Consider the following 15360-nt stretch of genomic DNA (forward strand, 5'->3'; position numbering starts at 1 on the left):
TGACATATTTAGCTGTCAGACACTAGCGATCCGCTAGTGTCTGCTCTAACAAACCATCCTAATATAATAGGTTTTGGGGCAGCCGTTTCGCTAAAAAAAGAATTTATATCTATATGCTAATGAGCCTCTAGGTGCTATGGGGGCGTCATTAGCACCTAGAGGCTCCGTCTACCTTCATAAACTGCCGCCGCCCAGCGCGTCCCTCCAGCGCGCTCATCTCCTGCTGAATGCGATCCTCCCCGTGCACGTCTCTGTTCGGCGCATGCGCAGTGAATGTCTGACCGCTTCCCTGCTCAGACATCTCCACTGCGCCTGCGCAGATGACAACATAGTGCTCAGAGGAACATACAATCCCTTTAAGCTTTATGTTCAAACCTTGGTACTTTAGTTTGTATAATGTGATTCATAGTTACTAGTTGAACTGAATAGGCTTTAGAATTTTCAAATTATGAATTATAATATGACACTTTCCATAAGTATTTGTTTTTACCAACTTAAATTTTTCGTTTCTTTAAAGGGTTTCTATCACTTGGTTGACATATTTAGCTGTCAGACACTAGTGATCCGCTAGTGTCTGCTTTATCTAACCATCCTAATATAAGAGCTTATTGTCCTGCCGTTTAGCTAAAAAAATAACTTATATCTATATGCTAATGAGCCTCTAAGTGCTATGGGGGCGTCATTAGCACCTAGAGGCTACAGACACTCTGCCTATCTATACAGAGCACTCGCCCCGAAAGGGGCGACCCCATCCGGATACCTGACCCTAGGCCCGGCAGTATCCTTGTTAAACCCTAAACTTTGTAACGAATTCCACTTTGGATGCTTTGATTTGCTTAACACTACTTCAGACATCAGAGCTAAACCAGTCAATGTGACAGTTTTTTTCCTTCCAAAACTTTGCATAGTCCCTCATAATAACTGTAGAAGATTTCTAACTTTTCAGACAATAGACAGAAGTTCACAAAATTCTCAGTATTATCTGGCTGTTCGTTAACCCTTTCAGCAGTGCAGATATAGTGCAATACCGGTGGAAATACAGACTATATTGTGATAAACATATAAAGTGCAGTTTATAAAATAATATATAAATATAAAACACTATGGGGATCATTTATGACCAGATATACACAATTTTTCTGGTGTATATCTGGTGCATATTCTGTTGTATGCCAGATCTAGAAAAGTGAGCGTGGCATAGATGGGGAAGGGGTTGGGATGACAGGCCCATCTGATTCATCATTTTCTATGACAATTTTACATGTATAAATGGAATCTCTCTTTTAGAAGCTGCGGTGGATACGACGAAGTTATGTAGAGGCCGGCGCCTCTGTATAACTTTGGCGATCCATTGCCAGCTATAGGGCTTATTAAGACTTTATCTAAAACGCTGGTCTTAATAACTGTGCCCCTAAAAGTGTAAACAATCACATAAATCATAGTGCAGGTTAATCCGTCAAAGTGCACTAGAGAGTTGATGGTTTTGTGTAGTAGCAATAGGGGCAAATGTCTGCAAACATCCATATTCCAAAGTACCTTTGCTCAAGGGCATGACATAGGTAGGTAGATAGATAGATAGATAGATAGATAGATAGATAGATAGATAGCAAAAATAATATTATAAGCAGCACCGCAAGTCCAAAGTACAAAAGGGTGCCTGCAGATGTTGGAGCGATCCAATCTCACAAAAATTGCAGAAAACTAAAATATTCCATGGCACTCCAAAGAAGTCAAATGAATGTGACTTTAACCCCTTAAGGACTTAGGACGTAACGGTACGCCATGTTTGCCGAGTCCTTAAGGTACGTCCTAACTTTAAAACTACATTGTGGCACGGCGGGGATTAATCGGAACAGGATGTCCGCTGAAATCATTCAGCGGGCATCCTGTCACAACACCGGGGGGGGGGTCATGTCACCTCCGTGCATCGGCGATCGCAGCAAACCGCAGGTTTGCTGCGTTTCCGGTCCATTCGGGTCTCCGGTGACCCGATGAACCGGAAAAGGACGGTGATCGGTGGTGTGATTACACACCACCAATCACAGTCCGAGCATTTGGGGGCGGCGGTGCTGTCCTTGGTGCTGGCGGTGCTGTCCTTGGTGCGGATTGGTACGGGGAGAGAGGCACTCCTCTTTCCCCTCCTCTTCCTGCTGCTGTCCCTGCACCGTCCTGCACCGTTCTGCACCAGCTCCTGCGATCCCCCCGTCGGCACCCATCACCCTCCAGGAAGGTTAGGGTCAGTGAGGGAGAGGCACGATTAGGCAGGGATAGAAGGGAGAGTTAGTTAGGGGGGAAAAAAAACAAAAAAAAACTTTATCTGATTTATTGTCTCTGGTAGTTGGGGTCCACAGCACTTAGCTGTGAGACCCTAGACCCACCCAGGAGTGCTGGCACTTGCCCCCCCTCCAGCCCCCCCTAGCTCGTACTGGTTTTCCAGCCCACCAAATAAGCCTACCGGTGAACTTAGCTGGTGTCCCCAAGTGGATTTTGAGCCCGAGATTCCGGATTTTGTTGGCAATCCAGGAATCCAGATTCCCACAGTGGGCTTCACTGAAATGGACTTTTTTCGGGGTTTTTTCAGTGACCCATTTGTGAATCTGATGGTGGAGCAAACGAACCTGTACGCCCAACAATTTGTTGCTCAGCACCCGGGCTCCTTTTTGGCTAGACCCGGTGGCTGGACACCGGTCAGTGCAGCCGAGATGAGGATGTTTTGGGGCCTCGTGCTGCACATGGGTCTAGTGCAAAAACCCAGTGTCAGGCAATACTGGAGTGGGGACGTCCTCTACCAGAACCAACTCTACCATATGGCCATTAAACGCCCCCGGTTTGAGGCCACCCGGAAATGCCTGCATTATGCAGATAATGCAGCATGTCCCCCCCGAGGTGATCCTCCCTATGACCGTCTGTATAAGATATGGCCGGTCATCGATCACTTCTGGGCCAAATTTGTGCAGGCCTACGTACCTGGAAGGGAGGTCGCGGTTGATGATTCTCTTGTTGCGTTCAAGGGGAGACTCAGTTTCCACCATACATTCCCACTAAGCAGGCGAGGTATGGCGTGAAAATGTACAAAATTTGTGAGAGTACCTCAGGGTACACTTACAAATTTCATGTGTACGAGGGGTGAGATTCCCGTATTGAACCCCCAGAATGTCCCCCCACTCTGGGTGTTAGCGGGAAACTCGTGTGGGACCTTATGCACCCACTGCTAGATAAGGGTTACCACTTGTACGTGGATAACTTTTATACTAGCATTCCCTTGTTCAGGTCCCTTGCCGCCAGATCCACGTCCGCTTGTGGGACCGTACGGAAAAATCAACGCGACCTCCCTACCTAACCCCTCCAGGTACCTATCCCCAGGGGTGAGACCCGTGCCCATACCAGTGGAAACCTGTTGCTGGTCAGGTATAAGGACAAGAGGGATGTCTTTATAATGTCCACTATCCACGGTAACAGCATCACCCCTGTCCCTGTGCGATGTACTGCGGCAACGGTCCTCAAGCCCGATTGTATCGTCGACTACAATCGGTATATGGGAGGAGTTAATCTCTCTGATCAAGTCCTCAAGCCATATAATGCCATGCGCAAAACCCGGGCATGGTACAAAAAAGTTGCGGTCTACTTGGTACAGGTTGCCTTGTACAACGCTTTTGTACTATCCCGAAGCGCTGGCAGCACAGGGACATTCCTCTAATTCTATGAGGCAGTCCTCAAGGACCTGATTTTTTCAGACTGGGAAAGAGGAGGCCAGAGTACCTCGGGAATTGGAGGCGCCCGGATCGTCCCTGGCCAACATTTTCCAGGTGTGGTCCCCCATACTGAAAAGAAGGGACGGTCCCCAAAAAAAAGTGCAGAGTGTGTCACAGGAGGGGGATACGGAAGGACACCACCACTCAGTGTGACACTTGCCCCGATCATCCGGGCCTCTGCGTTATCGATTGCTTCAGGCAGTATCACACTTCCATGGAGTACTAAATTTTTATAATCCCCAACAGTCCCCTAGAGAACATAAAAAACTATAGCTCTCAGACTTTGGAGACACGGAAACTAATTTGTTTTCCAAAAATATTAGTTTTAGTGCAGGCATTCTCAAACTGCGGCCCTCCAGATCTTGTAAAACTATAACTCCCAGCATGCCCAGACAACCTACAGCTATCAGCAGGGCATGGTGGGAATTGTAGTTTTACAACATCTGGAGGGCCGCAGTCTGAGGATGCCTGCTTAGTGTCTCCAAAGTCTGAGAGCCATACATATTGGGCATTGCCGCGTCAGTAAAAATCTTCTCTATAAAAATAACATTTAACCCAACCCCCCCCCCCCCGGATGAACAGCGTAAAAAAAAACTAACATCACAAAAAGTGTAATATTGAGCGATCAAAATGTCATATGCACCCCCAATTAGTGCCAATAAAACCTCCATCTCATCCCGCAAAAAATGACCCCCTACATTAGATAGTCGCCCAACAAAAAAAAAAAAACTGTAGCTCCCAGGCTATGGAGATACAAAATTTATTTTTTTTGTTCCTAAAATGACAATATAGTGTAAAATCTAAATACATTTTAAAATGTAGACATATTAGGTATCGCCGCGTCCATAAGAATCTTCCCTATAAAAATAACATTTGACCAAACCCCTCAGATGAACAGCGTTAAAAATATAAAATAAAAACGGTGCCAAAATACCCATTTTTTGGCAAAATTTCCATTTGAATTCTTTTTTTCCGGTAATAAAGCAAGGGTTAACAGCCAAACAAAACTAAATATTTACTGCCCTGATTCTGTAGTTTTCAGAAACACCCTATATGTGGTCGTAAATGGCTATATAGCCACACGGCAGGGCATAGAATGAAGGGAACGCCATATGGTTTCTGGAAGGCAGATTTTGATGGACTGGTTTATTTACACCATGTCCCATTAGAAACCTCCCTGATGTAGCCTAGACTAGAAAATCCAAAAAAGTGACCCCATCTAAGAAACTACACCCCTCAAGGTATTCAAAAGTTACTTTACAAACTTTGTTAACCCTTTAGGTGTTCCACAAAATTAAATAGTGAATTTAGAAACAATTTTAGAATTTAATTTTTTTGTTACCATGCCTCAAAAAAGGGTAATATAGAGCAACCAAAAATCATATTTACCATAAAATAGTCCCAAAACAACAACCACCTTATCCCGTAGTTTCCTAGATGGGGTCACTTTTATGGAGTTTCTACTCTAGGGGTGCATCAGGGGGGCTTGAAAGGGAACATGGTGTAAATAAACGAGTACAGCAAAATCTGCCTTCCAAAACCCATATGGAGTTCCCCTCCTTCTATGTCCTCCCGTTAAGCCAAACAGTAGTTTAGGAACACATATGGGGTGTTTTTGCAAACTACAGAATCAGGGCAACCCATATTGAGTTTTGTTTGGCAGTTAACCCATTTTTTCCAGTAATAAAGCAAGGGTTAAAATGGAAAATTTTCCAAAAATTGAAATTCCAAAATTGTTTCTCCATATGCCATTAACTCTTGTGGAACACCTAAAGGGAAAACAAAGTTTGTAAACCCAGTTTTAAATACCTTGAGGGGTGTACTTTCTTAGATGGAGTCACTTTTTTGGAATTTCTATTCTAGGGGTGCAACGGGGGGCTTGAAATGGGAACATGGTATAAACAATACCAGTCCTGCAAAATCTGCCTTCCAAAACCCATATGGCGTTCCTCTCCTTCTATGTCCTCCCGTTTGGCCAAACAGTAGTTTAGGACCACATATGGGGTGTTTCTGCAAACTATAGAATCAGGGCAACCCATATTGAGTTTTGTTTGGCAGTTAACCCAATTTTTCAGTAATAAAGTAAGGGTTAAAATGGAAAATTTTCCAAAAAATAGAAATTTCAAAATTGTTTCTCCACCTGCCATTAACTCTTGTGGAACACCTAAAGGGTTAACAAAGTTTGTAAACCCAGTTTTGAATACCTTGAGGGGTGTACTTTCTTAGATGGAGTCACTTTTTTGGAATTTCTATTCTAGGGGTGCAATGGGGGGCTTGAAATGGGACATGGTATAAATGGCGTTCCCCTCCTTCTATGTCCTCCCGTTTGGCCAAACAGTAGTTTAGGACCACATATGGGGTGTTTTCGCAAACTACAGAATCAGGGCAACCCATATTGAGTTTTAAAAGGTAATATAGACAGACTGCTCACTCCCTTCACAATTCTGGAGTGGGTGCTCTAGTCTCAAATTGATTCACTCAAATCAACAGAGGCGTATAGAAAATATGAGACTGACACTCCCTCGTATGGAAATAAAGCAATGATAATAGTATTGACTAAATGTTACACACTATTTAATATGGCACATTAGCTAAAATACAATGTTAAAATACTTCACAATCGCTGCAGCAAAATCAAATACAATTTCAATAAAAATCCCTAAACTCTAAAAACTTCAATAAAAACTCAAAAAAGTCCAAAAAGAAGGGAACCATACGTCCTAAATGAGAAAAAATAGCGTAAGCCAAAAATATAAATCATCCAATCTGTCTATTCCTTATAATGATATTGGCATCTCTTTTCCTATAGGCAATATAACATGAAAAACCATGTAGGGCACTTTTTCAAATATTCGGAATTGTCTGATTTAAATATTCGATAGAGTATCCGATTGGACACAAAGTTTTTACTCACAGGTGGATGTTGATTATCCTACGATCCCAATATTCGATTTTTACTCATGGTATTTTTTCGTATTCCCGCTGTCTCAGTGTTTGGCGTCCCACTTAGTTTGTGCGTCACTGGTCTCTCTCGATCGTTATCCACGAATCTCAAATCTGGTCATACGACCGGAGTGTAATATCGCGAGAGGTAAACTTGTACTGACCAGTTTGAATAGTTGAAATTCCGGGTCTTTGTCTTTGTATGTTGGAGCGCTCCGATTCTTTATTATATGTCCGGATATTAATGTACAAACTTCCAGTGGGGGTCTGTTGTCTTTGAAAAGCACCAAACGCGTTTCGGGGATCTCCTTTCCCCTTCCTCAGTGGGTAGTAGCATTATGAACCTGAGTGAAATTATACTCACTCAGGCGCAGATGTCACTCCTAAATAAAGGTTTAAAATTCGCTCCTACGGCTAAGCTAGACAAATTTAACACCTATATTAAATTCATTAAAAATATACAGTACAGACCAAAAGTTTGGACACACCTTCTCATTCAAAGAGTTTTCTTTATTTTCTTGACTATAAAGGCATCAACACTATGAATTAACACATGTGGAATTATATACATAACAAACAAGTGTGAAACAACTGAAAATATGTCATATTCTAGGTTCTTCAAAGTAGCCACCTTTTGCTTTGATTACTGCTTTGCACACTCATGGCATTCTCTTGATGAGCTTTAAGAGGTAGTCACCTGAAATGGTCTTCCAACAGTCTTGAAGGAGTTCCCAGAGATGCTTAGCACTTGTTGGCCCTTTTGCCTTCACTCTGCGATCCAGCTCACCCCAAACCATCTCGATTGGGTTCAGGTCCGGTGACTGTGGAGGCCAGGTCATCTGGCGCAGCACCCCATCACTCTCCTTCATGGTCAAATAGCCCTTACTTTCAAAGTTTTCCCAATTTTTCGGCTGACTGACTGACCTTCATTTCTTAAAGTAATGATGGCCACTCGTTTTTCTTTACTTAGCTGCTTTTTTCTTGCCATAATACAAATTCTAACAGTCTATTCAGTAGGACTATCAGCTGTGTATCCACCTGACTTCTCCTCAATGCCACTGATGGTCCCAACCCCATTTATAAGGCAAGAAATCCCACTTATTAAACCTGACAGGGCACACCTATGAAGTGAAAACTATTACAGTGGATTTATAGACTCCTTCTTCCGCGCTGGACTTGAATTTGTGAATGAGCGTAATACACTCCTAAGGAAGTCCTATTGGAATGCGCGTCGGGTCTGTGATGAGACGGGGTTAGTCCAGGTATATGTAATACTTCAGCAAGTAGAGTCAATGTCCATCGGGGGGATCCTAGCAAGAAACGCGTTTCGGGGTCTGTTATCACCCCTTCCTTAGGAGTGTATTACGCTCATTCACAAATTCAAGTCCAGCGCGGAAGAAGGAGTCTGTAAATCCACCAAGCGCCGCCTCTTACACTGACGGAGTGGCGCCTGAGAGACAGAGAGGGGAACGGGACCAACACAGGATATCCCTGAATACGAAAATTCAAAGTACCGGCACAGCAGCAGAGCACATCATCACAGCTGAACAGTGAGTAAAGCGGGACGCCGCACAAGTAAATCACTGTATCTATTAGCTGCATTTCTATTCCGTTTGGAGGAGATTTTTTTGGGGGTTACCTATACGCCAAAGAGCGATTTTCACTATGTCCAAACCAAGGTTGGATGGACATTTAATTCAAGAGACTTTTATCCCCAATAACCAGAGGCTGTCTCATTTTAAAGTGTTTATAATAGAGATTTAGGAGTCTAGTAGTTTTATTATCCGGATTTTATGTTATATTGTTTTAAAGTATTATTGTATGAATTGTCTACATGTTATATCTGCAATAAACTGTGAGGTTCCTATATAAAGAGAGTTCCCAGTACCTTTTAACTATTAGATACAACCACTTACAAGAAATTAGAATCGGATCCCACTGTAGAATATAATAAAGAGTTAGGAGAGTATTGTAATAGAATCTTGGAAGTGGGTATTTTATCTAAGCAAGAATTTGATTTTATAATGGGAACACCAGGGAGACTCCCTGTATTCTATTGTTTGCCTAAGGTACACAAGAACCCAGTGGACCCCCCAGGTCGTCCCATAGTATCGGGGATTGGGTCCCTGACTTCCAACCTGTCCAAATATTTGGATACGTGGTTACAACTAGGGATGAGCGAACCCGAACTGTATAGTTCGGGTTCGTACCAAATTTTGGGGTGTCCGTGACACGGACTGGAACACGAACATTTTCTTAAAAGTCCGGGTTCGGGTTCGGTGTTCGGCGCTTTCTTGGCGCTTTTTGAAAGTCTGCAAAGCAGCCAATCAACAAGCGTCATACTACTTGCCCCAAGACGCCATCACAGCCTTGCCTACTATTGGCATGGCTGTGATTGGCCAGTGCATCATGTGACCCAGCCTCTATATATGCTTGGGTCACGTAGCGCTGCACGTCACTCTGCTGATACAAGCGTAGGGAGAGGTTGCTGCTGCGACGTTAGGGCGAGAATAGGCAGATTAACTCCTCCAAAAGACTTCATTCAGTGATCGATCTCCAGCTGTGGATCATTGAAGTGCTGATATTGAATTGCTCTTTAGGCTGCCCAGAGCATTTTTATATCACTTTTTTCTGGGGTGATCTGCGGCCATTTTGTGGCTTGTGGTGCGCCAGCACAAGCTACCACCAAGTGCATTTAACCATCAATAGTGTGGTTATTTTTTGCTATATCCTACATCAGGTGCAGGCTGAGCCTGTGTCACCCAAGTGCATTTAACCATCAATAGTGTGGTTATTTTTTGGCCATATACTACATCAGGTGCAGGCTGAGCCTGTGTCACCCAAGTGCATTTAACCATCAATAGTGTGGTTATTTTTTGCTATATCCTACATCAGGGTCAAGCTTTCATCAAGTGCATTTAACCATCAATAGTGAGATTATTTTTTGGCCATATACTACATTAGGTGCAGGCTAAGCCTGTGTCACCCAAGTGCATTTAACCCTCAATAGTGTGGTTATTTTTTGGCCATATACTACATCAGGGGCAAGTTGAGCCTGTCACCCAGCGCCTAAAAAATAGGCCTGACATTTCTATTCCTCCAAATCAGTACAGTTTTAGCTGGTCAAGTTATATTTGGTGACCGTAAAAGCACAGTTTTTGTTCTGGGTTGAAAAACTATTCCCAAATTTGCCATTCTCAAAATTAGTAGTTTCTGCTATATCAGGCCTACTTTAAATCTATCCCAAAAAGGATATCTTAGATTGAAGGTGCTGATAGTGTCATTCTGAAAAACTTAACACACACGCTACAGTGCAGATATGAGTCAAATTCTGTGATTAAAGGTATATCTGTCACACAGCGCGTAAAAAATAGGCCTCACATTTATATTCAACCAAATCTGTACTGTTTTAGCTGGTCAAGTTATATTTAGTGACCGTAAAAGCACAGTTTTTGTTCTGGGTTGAAAAACTATTCCCAAATTTGCCATTCTCAAAATTAGTAGTTTCTGCTATATCAGGCCTACTTTAAATCTATCCCAAAAAGGATATCTTAGATTGAAGGTGCTGATAGTGTCATTCTGAAAAACTTAACACACACGCTACAGTGCAGATACAAGTCTAATTCTGTGATTAAAGGTATATCTGTCACACAGCGCGTAAAAAATAGGCCTGACATTTCTATTCCTCCAAATCAGTACAGTTTTAGCTGGTCAAGTTATATTTAGTGACCGTAAAAGCACAGTTTTTGTTCTGGGTTGAAAAACTATTCCCAAATTTGCCATTCTCAAAATTAGTAGTTTCTGCTATATCAGGCCTACTTTAAATCTATCCCAAAAAGGATATCTAAGATTGAAGGTGCTGATAGTGTCATTCTGAAAAACTTAACACACACTCTACAGTGCAGATACAAGTCTAATTCTGTGATTAAAGGTATATGTGTCACACAGCGCGTAAAAAATAGGCCTCCCATTTATATTCAACCAAATCTGTACTGTTTTAGCTGGTCAAATTATTTGTAGTGACCGTAAAAGCACAGTTTTTGTTCTGGGTTGAAAAACTATTCCCAAATTTGCCATTCTCAAAATTAGTAGTTTCTGCTATATCAGGCCTACTTTAAATCTATCCCAAAAAGGATATCTTAGATTGAAGGTGCTGATAGTGTCATTCTGAAAAACTTAACACACACGCTACAGTGCAGATACAAGTCTAATTCTGTGATTAAAGGTATATCTGTCACACAGCGCGTAAAAAATAGGCCTCACATTTCTATTCAACCAAATCTGTACTGTTTTAGCTGGTCAAATTATTTGTAGTGACCGTAAAAGCACAGTTTTTGTTCTGGGTTGAAAAACTATTCCCAAATTTGCCATTCTCAAAATTATTAGTTTCTGCTATATCAGGCCTACTTTAAATCTATCACAAAAAGGATATCTTAGATTCAAGGTGCTGATAGTGTCATTCTGAAAAACTTAACACACACGCTACCGTGCAGATACAAGTCTAATTCTGTGATTAAAGGTATATCTGTCACACAGCGCGTAAAAAATAGGCCTGACATTTCTATTCCTCCAAATCAGTACAGTTTTAGCTGGTCAAGTTATATTTAGTGACCGTAAAAGCACAGTTTTTGTTCTGGGTTGAAAAACTATTCCCAAATTTGCCATTCTCAAAATTAGTAGTTTCTGCTATATCAGGCCTACTTTAAATCTATCCCAAAAAGGATATCTAAGATTGAAGGTGCTGATAGTGTCATTCTGAAAAACTTAACACACACTCTACAGTGCAGATACAAGTCTAATTCTGTGATTAAAGGTATATGTGTCACACAGCGCGTAAAAAATAGGCCTCCCATTTATATTCAACCAAATCTGTACTGTTTTAGCTGGTCAAATTATTTGTAGTGACCGTAAAAGCACAGTTTTTGTTCTGGGTTGAAAAACTATTCCCAAATTTGCCATTCTCAAAATTAGTAGTTTCTGCTATATCAGGCCTACTTTAAATCTATCCCAAAAAGGATATCTTAGATTCAAGGTGCTGATAGTGTCATTCTGAAAAACTTAACACACACGCTACAGTGCAGATACAAGTCTAATTCTGTGATTAAAGGTATATGTGTCACACAGCGCGTAAAAAATAGGCCTCACATTTATATTCAACCAAATCTGTACTGTTTTAGCTGGTCAAATTATTTGTAGTGACCGTAAAAGCACAGTTTTTGTTCTGGGTTGAAAAACTATTCCCAAATTTGCCATTCTCAAAATTAGTAGTTTCTGCTATATCAGGCCTACTTTAAATCTATCCAAAAAAGGATATCTTAGATTGAAGGTGCTGATAGTGTCATTCTGAAAAACTTAACACACACGCTACAGTGCAGATACAAGTCTAATTCTGTGATTAAAGTATATCTGTCACACAGCGCGTAAAAAATAGGCCTCCCATTTCTATTCAACCAAATCTGTACTGTTTTAGCTGGTCAAATTATTTGTAGTGACCGTAAAAGCACAGTTTTTGTTCTGGGTTGAAAAACTATTCCCAAATTTGCCATTCTCAAAATTAGTAGTTTCTGCTATATCAGGCCTACTTTAAATCTATACCAAAAAGGATATCTTAGATTGAAGGTGCTGATAGTGTTATTCTGAAAAACTTAACACACACGCTACCGTGCAGATACAAGTCTAATTCTGTGATTAAAGGTATATCTGTCACGCAGCGCGTAAAAAATAGGCCTCACATTTCTATTCAACCAAATCTGTACTGTTTTAGCTGGTCAAATTATTTGTAGTGACCGTAAAAGCACAGTTTTTGTTCTGGGTTGAAAAACTATTCCCAAATTTGCCATTCTCAAAATTATTAGTTTCTGCTATATCAGGCCTACTTTAAATCTATCCCAAAAAGGATATCTTAGATTCAAGGTGCTGATAGTGTCATTCTGAAAAACTTAACACACACGCTACAGTGCAAAAAGAAGTCTAATTCTGTGATTAAAGGTATATCTGTCACACAGCGCGTAAAAAATAGGCTTCACATTTATATTCAACCAAATTTGTCATTACTTGTGTGCCTGTATTAGTGTAATACGGTACCTAAATAGATAGCCAGACAGTGTTAGGTGTCTGTAAAAAAAAGGCCTGAATTTTAATTCAATACATTGGCCCGAATAATATTTTTCTTATTGTGGTGAACGGTAACAATGAGGAAAACAACTAGTAAGGGACGCGGACGTGGACATGGTCGTGGTGGTGTTAGTGGACCCTCTGGTGCTGGGAGAGGACGTCGCCGTTCTGCCATAGCCACACTACCTCAGGTCCCAGTAGCCGCCAGAATTTACAGGGATATTTGGTGGGGCCCAATGCCGTTCTAAGGATGGTAAGGCCTGAGCAGGTACAGGCATTAGTCAATTGGGTGGCCGACAGTGCATCCAGCACGTTCACATTATCTCCCACCCAGTCTTCTGCAGAAATGGCGCATGAAAACCAAGCCCATCAGTCTGTCAAATCACCCCCATGCATATCAGGGAAACTGTCTGAGCCTCAAGTTATGCAGCAGTCTCTTGCTGTTTGAAGACTCTGCTGCCAGGGTTTCCCAAGGGCATCCACCTAGCCCTTCCCTAGGGGTGGAAGAGATAGAATGCACTAACGCACAACCACTTATGTTTCCTGATGATGAGGACATGGGAATACCACCTCAGCACGTCTCTGATGATGACGAAACACAGGTGCCAACTGCTGCGTCTTTCTGCAGTGTGCAGACTGAACAGGAGGTCAGGGATCAAGACTGGGTGGAAGACGATGCAGGGGACGATGAGGTCCTAGACCCCACATGGAATGAAGGTCGTGCCACTGACTTTCACAGTTCGGAGGAAGAGGCAGTGGTGAGACCGAGCCAACAGCGTAGCAAAAGACAAAGAGGGAGCAGTGGGCAAAATCAGAACACCCGCCGCCAAGAGACTCCGCCTGCTACTGACCGCCGCCATCTGGGACCGAGCACCCCAAAGGCAGCTTCAAGGAGTTCCCTGGCATGGCACTTCTTTAAACAATGTGCTGACGACAAGACCCGAGTGGTTTGCATGCTGTGCCATCAGAGCCTGAAGCGAGGCATTAACGTTCTGAACCTTAGCACAACCTGCATGACCAGGCACCTGCATGCAAAGCATGAACTGCAGTGGAGTAAACACCTTAAAAACAAAGAAGTCACTCAGGCTCCCCCTGCTACCTCTTCTGCTGCTGCCGCCTCGGCCTCTTCTGCTGCTGCCGTCGCCTCGGCCTCTTCCTCCGCCTCTGGAGGAACGTTGGCACCTGCCGCCCAGCAAACATGGGCTGTACCACCAACACCACCACCTGCGTCACCAAGCATCTCAACCATGTCACACGGCAGCGTTCAGCTCTCCATCTCACAAACATTTGAGAGAAAGCGTAAATTCCCACCTAGCCACCCTCGATCCCTGGCCCTGAATGCCAGCATTTCTAAACTACTGGCCTATGAAATGCTGTCATTTAGGCTGGTGGACACAGACAGCTTCAAACAGCTCATGTCGCTTGCTGTCCCACAGTATGTTGTTTCCAGCCGGCACTACTTCTCCAAGAGAGCCGTGCCTTCCCTGCACAACCAAGTGTCCGATAAAATCAAGTGTGCACTGCGCAACGCCATCTGTGGCAAGGTCCACCTAACCACAGATACGTGGACCAGTAAGCACGGCCAGGGACGCTATATCTCCCTAACTGCACACTGGGTAAATGTAGTGGCGGCTGGGCCCCAGGCGGAGAGCTGTTTGGCGCATGTCCTTCCGCCGCCAAGGATCGCAGGGCAACATTCTTTGCCTCCTGTCTCCTCCTCCTCCTACTCAGCTTCCTCCTCCTCTTCTTCCACCTGCTCATCCAGTCAGCCACACACCTTCACCACCAACTTCAGCACAGCCCGGGGTAAACGTCAGCAGGCCGTTCTGAAACTCATATGTTTGGGGGACAGGCCCCACACCGCACAGGAGTTGTGGGGGGGTATAGAACAACAGACCGACGAGTGGTTGCTGCCGGTGAGCCTCAAGCCGGGCCTGGTGGTGTGCGATAATGGGCGAAATCTCGTTGCAGCTCTGGGACTAGCCGGTTTGACGCACATCCCTTGCCTGGCGCATGTGCTGAATTTGGTGGTGCAGAAGTTCATTCGCAACTACCCCGACATGTCAGAGCTGCTGCATAAAGTGCGGGCCGTCTGTGCGCGCTTCCGGCGTTCACACCCTGCTGCTGCACGCCTGTCTGCGCTACAGCGTAACTTCGGCCTTCCCGCTCACCGCCTCATATGCGATGTGCCCACCAGGTGGAACTCCACCTTGCACATGCTGGACAGACTGTGCGAGCAGCAGCAGGCCATAGTGGAGTTTCAGCTGCAGCACGCACGGGTCAGTCGCACTGCGGAACAGCACCACTTCACCACCAATGACTGGGCCTCCATGCGAGACCTGTGTGCCCTGTTGCGCTGTTTCGAGTACTCCACCAACATGGCCAGTGGCGATGACGCCGTTATCAGCGTTACAATACCACTTCTATGTCTCCTTGAGAAAACACTTAGGGCGATGATGGAAGAGGAGGTGGCCCAGGAGGAAGAGGAGGAAGAGGGGTCATTTTTAGCAATTTCAGGTCAGTCTCTTCGAAGTGACTCAGAGGGAGTTTT

This window comes from Bufo bufo, chromosome 3 (assembly GCF_905171765.1).
Source record: "Bufo bufo chromosome 3, aBufBuf1.1, whole genome shotgun sequence".
In the NCBI taxonomy this organism is placed as follows: Eukaryota; Metazoa; Chordata; class Amphibia; order Anura; family Bufonidae; genus Bufo; species Bufo bufo.